Here is a 9,542-nt window from a genome sequence, read left to right as displayed (position 1 = left end):
TCATTCCATGGTGCTGCATTCAGGATCTGCAAGCTCCGTTGTCATTTACTCATCAACATGGAACATGACACCAAATATGATTATCTCTTTGTTAATGGTATGTTTTTAAATAAACAAAACGTAAAGCATCAACAGAGAATCAAGATTTATATTTAGTTCTACCAAGTTATTGTGTAAGACTTGGTATAGCGTAAACAAAACCAAGTTATTGAATGACAAATGCACAAACCTATTAAAAAAACAGGCGTTTCACATGAGATACCAAATGCACCATCATTATTATATTAATATAAAACGTTTTTAATTTAAAATTTCATCTTTCTCTGCTAAAACAGCTTAACCATTTAATTAATTGTACATTTGGCTTAGAGCATTTATGTGATCTCCAAATCGGATCTAACATATAGCGAATACAATTACAGCACAGAATAATAGAGCTGGTACACGATCGTCTTTGTCTCATGGTCAAAACCAAATACCTCTGTGAGAAAGCATGGTTTTGCAGGATTGACAAACACGTAGTTGATTTATATAAAAGCTGTACAAAACAAATTCATCAACACCAATGCAAACGTCTGAAGCACTAAATATGACAGGGTTAACCGATGGCCTAAACATCAGGATGTGCAGCACAGAGATTCACGATAGGCATTGTCAAATCCATACGAGAAACAGTAGAACATAATTTAAGCTGGAAACAAGTAATATATATCATGCCCAGCTATATACCTACACCACTTGCTCCCGCCAAAATGTTTTAAGCTGATATATTGGTGAGAAGAATGAGAACAAAATTGTCAAGTATGACATTTAAAACACAAGGTAATTAGTTTGGCAAAAATGAGAACGAATAACAAAGAAAAGATACAGATGACCAGGCTAGAAGCAAATATACATCTTGTTGAATGTTTGGTTACAAATGTTGGGGTTTTGTTTGGAGAAGAAAGACAATTCCCCAGCTCATATGAATCCAAACCTTATTAAATCATTAGCACAGCACAATCCAAGTTAAAGGCGAGATGAGAAAATCATCAAGCTACCAGAAAGTTTCATTCCTCAAGTTTGTTAAAAAAATGACTGCCTATACCACACTCAAGTAATCACATGGTGAGAACAAAAGGCCAGAGTATGGATGCATGTAAAACAACGCAGAGAACTAAGATGATGAACACGCGTGTCATCTTTTTACCCCATGAATTAGATTTGTGACTGACACAATATATGGCAAGCTCAAACATGTAGGCAATAGCGAACTAAATCCATGACTGACCACCAGGTGGTGCAGTCTAATTCTTACCGAAAACTTATTCATAGCAGACTCGAAAATAATGATGATTTAATATGATGATATTGAAATATATTTCTACAAAGTAAAAGCTATTATCTGCATGTAGATGATTTACTTCTAAATTAAAAATTGACAATTGATGAAATGTGTAACATTCAAAAGTATTTACAGCGTAAAGTATACTTTTAATTACGTTTATAATGTATTGGTTAGTATTTTGCACACAAAAAAATTCAATGTAAATATTCCAGTCCAAGTTTTACTTCAATTAATGAAAACCAAACTTGATTAAATCATTTTAAATCTTTAAGGTAAATTATATGATAAGTGATATTACCATTTCATAATTTGTTGTTTAACAGTTATAGTTGATAAACACTATTTGTGTGTTGTCCCAACAAAGTAATAACGCAATGATGTCAAAATTACCACCAGTGCTTGACCTTTTCCATGTGTTGTTTACGTTTTTGTCGTTGCAAGATACAATTAATTTTGATAATGCTCACTAAGATTAATTAACCTGTGTTTTTTAAACAGTTATTCTGTGTTCAATGAATATCCAGACATTTTTTTAAAGTAATCATTAGATTGATATTTGTGGTATTAAGGTCCCTAAACTGGCTTCTACTATATCAGTCTAAACGTAAAAGAATATGTCAAACGTTCTTTCGATAACAACCACTTAACTATTCATATTACCATTGCTGACCGAACCAAAACCATAACGTGACTTAAATTTTTAAAACTGTACGCCAGACAAGTAATGTTAAATATTCAAACTTGGCGTATGCATACAATTCCTTTGTCTATATCGATTATTTATTAATAATATGGTTTATTAATAATTTGGTCCCACATTATGTTTTACGTTGGAGATCTTTATTTGTTAGCAAATTTTATTCTCACATCGCGCATAATTTGATGAATTCCACATGCTAATAGTCTGTTTTAGCTTTTTCCGTGTTTTGCAAATTTTATCAGAGCGAGGATTATATGTATAATAAATGCCTATGTTTTATGTACACACTTTTAATGACCATGATGCAAAATGTAACGACTAATTTGTATTATTGCTAACAACTAAAGTTAATAAATGATAAATGATGTCTCACTCTCAAATCAGCATCACCATTCTTGTGAATAAACTTTCAATTTATAACACTTCTAAGTTTGTCAATAGTTAAATAGCACAGTATTTACACAAGAAATTAAATCATAGATAAACGTACAAAACGAACATCACAAAATTCATAGATGTTCATTAAATCAACATTCAGGTAACAAAGTCTGTAGCATAAATATCATTCATTTAAGTTTCAGATGAACAAACTCAAAGACAAAAAGCAGACTAATTTTCATTTTATTTGCATGCATGCACTGATTATATTAATTTCAAACAGGTATCTACCCAGCTAACACACAACGTTTACACAACGTCGCTATATGGTTGGGTATTTGTTACGCTGGAAAATAACGTTTCGGCAACGTTGCTAAAACGTTACATATGAACATGATCTTAACTGATCCTCTGATCTAAAAGATTTAGTAAATTACAAATGGTATGTATATGCATTGATCCTTGTAAAGGTCTCGTAGACTACCTTAGGTTGGGGTGGGGTGCTCCAAGTATTATCTTTAATTATTACAGAAGAGCCACCCTGGCTTGTTTTTGTTATGCATTGAAGTAGTGATAGAGATGCAAAGCTCTGAGCCCCCAGTCAGCGATGCCGACAATTAAATTACTGAATACACAAAAGGTGAAATTCAAATAAACAACAAATGTAATGTCATTCAATAACAGATAATCCTTCCGCAAATGAAATTCAATATTCAAAACCCTATCACTCGTCTTTCACTCGACCAAGTGACGGCCTATTTCATAATCTGACTTAGTGGGATAGATTTTCCTCCTTTCCTGTGTTTCTACTCATCTGTAGTATTTCTTGACTGCTACCCAGCACCCCTTCAGCTCAACAACCACGTCGTTCACCCTTCCACTTCCTCCACTTCCGTTCTCTCCTTTTCTTGTCTCCCCAGAGACTCGGGACCAACTGTACCAGGGTATTTCCCTTCTCTGTCTCCTACAGCTTCTCCGGTCCCTAAAAGCTTGCTGTCCGAACACAAACAAGGACATTAGTATATTCCTCTAGCTATCTAGTCTCACGCTAAACAACAATCTCTCATCAGATAAGCTATTACCTTCTTTGGTCATGCATTCGTGCACATCGAAATACCCATACTTTCTGGTATGGTATACGCGGTATCAACTGCTTATCATGCATATATCAATAGATTTCATCACATCGGTATATATAGATTCTCAATCTTATTATACAGAACAATATCACATAATCAGACGCACTTCTGTACATTACACTTCTACAAAGTGTACACAAATAGTCAAATACCCCTATTAACTAATGTTGAACACTGCAACCATTATACAAATTTATAATTCAATTCAACATTTGCAGATCTAGAATATCACATGAATAAATGCATGAGGTTACTACGAATTAACCAAATAGCGAATTACAATATTAATTCTTTACATAAACATTGCTCATATCTCACAATATGCATGTAGATCAAGCACTACAAATGAATCAAACCCTACGAATGGTAATTCTACGTACTAACGATTCCAGTAATGAAGTATACATACTGCACATAATTAAAGTACAATTATCTTGCCATAATAGATTGCGACAATCGAGCAAATAAGTCACTGACCTTTCCGAAGCTCCTTTGTAATTCCATTATAGCAATGTTTCCCGCCAATTTCGAATGACGTCGGAGTTGCTTATAACTTCCTTACGTAATTCCCGCAAGATGGTTTAGCGACTACTGACGTTTAGTTTCAAGACACTAGATTTAGACTTGCGATTCCAATGGTGGCCACGCCTTGCTCAATTCCGAGTGGATGTCGATTCACCCATGGTCTGCATAATTAGCAGACATTACCCTCTCCCCGGCAGTCTATCAAGGGTGGATTTACGACCCCCACTTGATGTTCATTTGAGCCCAACAACGTCAATTTATGCCACTTAGCTGTGAATCTCAGGCACCCAAATAAGGCGCCAGTAACAAGTTCCTATGGCCATGTTATATACAACTGGCTTCCCACCCGTCCTTTTGATATCGGCTTACACTATTGTATCATAAGCCGGCCGGTCAGCTGAGTACACATCGCTTTGACACTCATTGTTCTCAAGGCTGACACTCGCAACATTTATGAAGCGAATAATTATTGGAGGGGAGAGACTAAATCCATGGCTTGATACTTGTGTTTATCATTAATTGGAAAGCTGAAGATTAGTAATCTTTTGATATACATATTTTGATTCTACCATCTAGTTTACAAACTTCAATATAATTTGCATTGTTAAAATGTGTAGCACAAGAAAGGTAATTACCAAACCACGCTACAATTGGGAACGCATTATCAAAAGTATGTAAAAATTTCATCTATTTACTGTCTCTTTAATAAGGTGTATTTAGGAGTACTTATTCATGCTGTATATATGAGATTAGATGTTTCATTCAAAATGAATACATTTTGTAATATATTGTATCACTGCCTAATATATAATGCTCATTGTGACCAGTATGCATTTTAGTTTACTTGCCAAATGATCCAGGCTCTTTTCTTTGTAATTGTTTCTATTTTACTGCAATTAATGACTAGTGATTATTTTTGTATATTTAGCTGCAGCCGGAAGAACAACACCATTGCCATCCTCATCCACTCTGGAGTGGAGAATAGAACAATTTCTCTCTGCCAGCTCCTCTACAAGTAGTAGGTATTGAGGATGGGGAAAAATGGACATGAGAATATTAATGAAATAAGTAATACAGACGTTAACTTGTATATAATCTCTTATTTAATTTGCTACTCTCTAAATATGAGGAAGTCAATTATACACTGTATTCATGAATTTAATTCTAAGGTAATATAACTGTTTTGTTTTACAAAAGGTTGGATAATTTGCAGCAGTAAAATAAAAATGCGTTTGCAGCATCTAAAAACGTTTATATTTCAATGCACATCAGACTCATTCTTGTGTTGTCACTTCAGTTGATATTAGTCTTGTCATCTTGTAGACATTATAAATGTTAGTGTTCAATAATAAGGCCATATACATTGAGTCAACATCAACACTTGCTTGGAAATGGAAAATTATGACATGAAGCATAGGGTTTTGTTGCTTAGACACTGTTACTTCTGAACATGTTGAGATGTGTAATTAGTTAAATTATAGGAAATAAAACTTACTGTACAAGACTTAATTGTACATATAAACAATATTTACAATGGAATCATTTTTCATTGATGTGTTTACTCTGTTCATCATTCCATTGGTTTTTTTTATATTTTTCTTTCTTAGGTACACCGTTGTCATCTCTACGTCTGACGCTAAAACCATATATATTGAATGCAGACTTTACAGACACCAGTAGTGAAACTTATCCAGGGAGTAAAAAAATACAGGATTCCAGTGACAGTAAGTTTTATTTCTTTTCAAATAAATTGTACAAAAAGCATGCATTTCATTTCGTAAATATTTTTCATTGTTAAACCCATGTTCACTGTACAAATCTTTACAAGGAGTTAATAGTAATGATTTTGATCTTTCAAAACAGATGCTTATGGTATCATAAATCACTTACAGATTTCCAGCTCAGTGTACTTACGAAACTGGACACAATTATTGAGAATCATCAGGAGCAGCTTTTCCTCCTAAGGAAAGGTTTAGTTAATACACAAGGCCCAGACACATAATATACAGAAGAAATTCTTGCAATGCCATGTGATTCAGTGGGGGAACTAGAAGGCCTTTGCCAGAGGTTGGAAGAGAATCCCGAACTCTCCAAGAAGATGGTAATTCGGAACCTTATTTTATCAAATAAAACTTGTCATGTCTGTAACCTTTATTTCATGTTGTGAACCTCAATATGCATCATACACTAGCTGTGGCACCTGCAGAATTATTTTTGGGGGAGGGGGACATGTAGTGGCCAGCTATTAGGTTTTATGGATATAGGTATGAACATGTACAGGTGTTTTACTACATATGCACTATTACATATTTGTTGGATATTTTAATTCAATCTTAGAGTGGACGTCATTTATGAAGTTAAGTGATTCACGGTGGTTAATTTATTTTATAATTGCTGTTAGTATATTATGTTACATAGATGGTGTTGGCAAATTCTTTCAAATTTGAGCAAACAAATTTGCATGCTAAACCAGGGCAAAAAAGAACTATATTAAGCATATTTTGTCACATTGTTATTATTATTATTAATATTATTATTATTATTTTATTATTATTATTTTTTTCAGATATACTGCTTGAGCTTCCTTGGCGGGTATTATGTTGCTAATAGTGTCCGCAGGATGATGAAAAGCTAGGAACAAAAAGACTGGTCAGAGTATAGCCTAAAGGGACATACTAGGGAATAACGCATTTCACGAGCATGTGATATGCCGGGTTTTGATAAGATATTATGACATGATTTCAGTTGTCTGTTTTTCATGCAACTCGCCAGAGATTTTTCAATGAATGGATAAAGTAATACACGTTTCTTCACACACGTACTGCAATTACTTGTATACGAAAGAACCTGAGACAACATTTCAAAGTACGTGCTTTATAAATACTCCATGGATTATTGATGGCATTTAGAACAACGCAGTGCACCTTTTGTTGTGAAACTTATTTTAAAACATTGTGTTACTCTTGCAGAAGCCTGATTGAAAAATAATGGCAAAGCGAAAGCAAATGAAATTGAAAAGGCCATATTGAAGATGCACCCAAACAACACGGAGGGATAAATTTGACTCTTATATCATCAATATTGGATTCAGTTTTGTCTTTAAAAGCATGGTATTTACAAAGCGGAGGCATTTCTCAATCGAAAACAAAATCAGCTTTTCATAGTTCTCAGGACTATCAAACCCTGAGTACAGCTAACAATTTACATCCATCTTGTCTGATCTGGCAAGTGCTTTCACTTGGAATTTTTATTCACATGAAATATTTGGACAAAATAAATTCATCTTTGCGTAAAATAATGTCACCATCCACTTGCCTGAAATAATAAGTAAATGCAAAGTTACCTTATAACTTGGCTTAACATAATTAAGGGAAGGACAAGTGCAGTGGATAAAGTTTCATAATGCTAGTTAATGTGACTTCTAATTAAGTAAGCAGTGCTGAGATGATATATGACTTTGTTTAAGCATTCAAATTATTTTTTAATTTGCAGGTGCTTGAGCAGAAGAAGAAACAGATAAACTTTAGAGTGGACGGAGACCGATTCTGATTCGTGATCTTAATTAAATCTAGAAAATAAACAAAAAGTGATATTAAAATATATGTTGTATTATTTCCTTTTTTCATTTATGTCTCACCGCTCCGGTGGCCTAGTGGTTAGTGCATCCGCCTCAGAAGCAGGAGGTCGTGGGTTTGAACCCCGGCCGAGTCATACCAAAGACTTACAAAAATGGTACTAACAGCTGCCTCGCCAGGCGTTCAGCATTAAGAGGTTAGTGTTAGGACTGGTCAGCCTGGTGTCAACATAGTGTGACTGGATGGGACATCATGCTATATGTCTGCGGCATGATACCCCAGTGCAAGACATCACAATAAACTGCCACGCTGCAGGCATCGTAGCGATATAACAGAAAAATTGTTAAAGCTACATTAAAAAAATCCAAATCCAAATCATTTTTGTCTCTTAAAAACAAATATCTGAACCTTCAGTCTGTAAATTCAAGGGATTCCTTATCAGGCAAAAGTCATGTGATTTACCCATCTACTTTTACTTTACACCCTGTTACTTAATTTTTTTTATCCCCATTGGGGTAGGCCCCCTCAAACCCCCGCCTACTTTGTCAACTTACCTGCCACATTTAAATATAATGGATGGCCCTACTGTAATGTTTGTTAGTATAATAACCCAACAAGAAGATTTGATACTATGAACAAAAAGCAAAGTTTCCATATAAATCATGTTAGAACACCTGCACTGAAACTGATTGCATACTTCAGAATGGATGTATTTTTATTAAATAAGTATCCTTACTTTTTATCTAAAATTCCTTTTCATTGTATGAATCAATAAGAATGTATATATGCGCAGAGTGCATTTTCATATATGTGACTTTGAAATAATTTGTGAGAGTTCTCTTGCATCATTGCATTCAGAGTGCATTCACAGAATGTTGGAACAATTAAAGAACCCTGGCATCTTATCGCTACTACTATTATTATGTTCAAATGACTGGTGATGTTTGGTTTGTCATAAATGAAAATGGTGCAGAACTGACACCCAATACGGTGACAATGGCAGTCTTGAAATTCCTGCTCTTGCAACTGCTTGATGGATGGTAATGTTGACATTTTTGTAATGTTGGTGATTTTGACATTCTTGCCAGCATTGGGGAATATGTGCTTCAGAAACATAAGCAGCTTTCATCAGATTTCTATGTAGGTTTTGAATGTTGTGAGAAGGTTCTTTATAACGTTACACAACAACGTTGTAGCAACAGTCCAGCAAGTTCACCAAATCATGTTGCCACAACATTATATGACAACATTGCTGCAATGTTGTTGCAACTTGGAATTGTTAGCTGGGTATGAACCATACATCAGTCATTCTGCACCCAGTATTTGTTTTGTCAGTGGTCATCTTTCATTGTTCAATAGCCAAAACCAGGACAAGTTGCCATACTCCATGTATTGCCTGGAACAATGTAACATAACATCTCTCGACTCCTTTACAAATCAAGTGATAGCTGAAGTCAAGAAAGAAAGCCACTGCTGGGTGAATCATGACTTTGACTTATAGCTGTTTCTTCAGATTTATTTGGATGGATGAGAATATTTATGTTCAGTACCTTTACTTTTCCTCATTTTTTTTTCTTCAGATTTGTATCTGAAATACATCTTTGACTGTAAATGAGTTCATTTCAATAAATTTGAATAAAAGGCTATAATCACATAACCTAAAACATTATTTTAATTGACAACACAGTGGAGTCTTAAAGAGTCCCAAACTCAAATTAAAGGTCAAGGAGGAGTTGTGTGGTAAGGAAATAGTTTAAGCAGGTAAAGGCACTAATCATATCAGTTAAAATGAAAAGTAAACATGATTCTTGATACTTTTCGCATTCTGTCCATCTCATATTTATTTAGCTAGCTGCAAAAGATAGAAGTATATGCATCAATGCAAGAAACATTCTGTG

This window comes from Sinohyriopsis cumingii, chromosome 12 (assembly GCF_028554795.1).
Source record: "Sinohyriopsis cumingii isolate HCF-2022 chromosome 12, ASM2855479v2, whole genome shotgun sequence".
Lineage (NCBI taxonomy): Eukaryota > Metazoa > Mollusca > Bivalvia > Unionida > Unionidae > Sinohyriopsis > Sinohyriopsis cumingii.
This window is presented reverse-complemented; position numbering follows the sequence as displayed.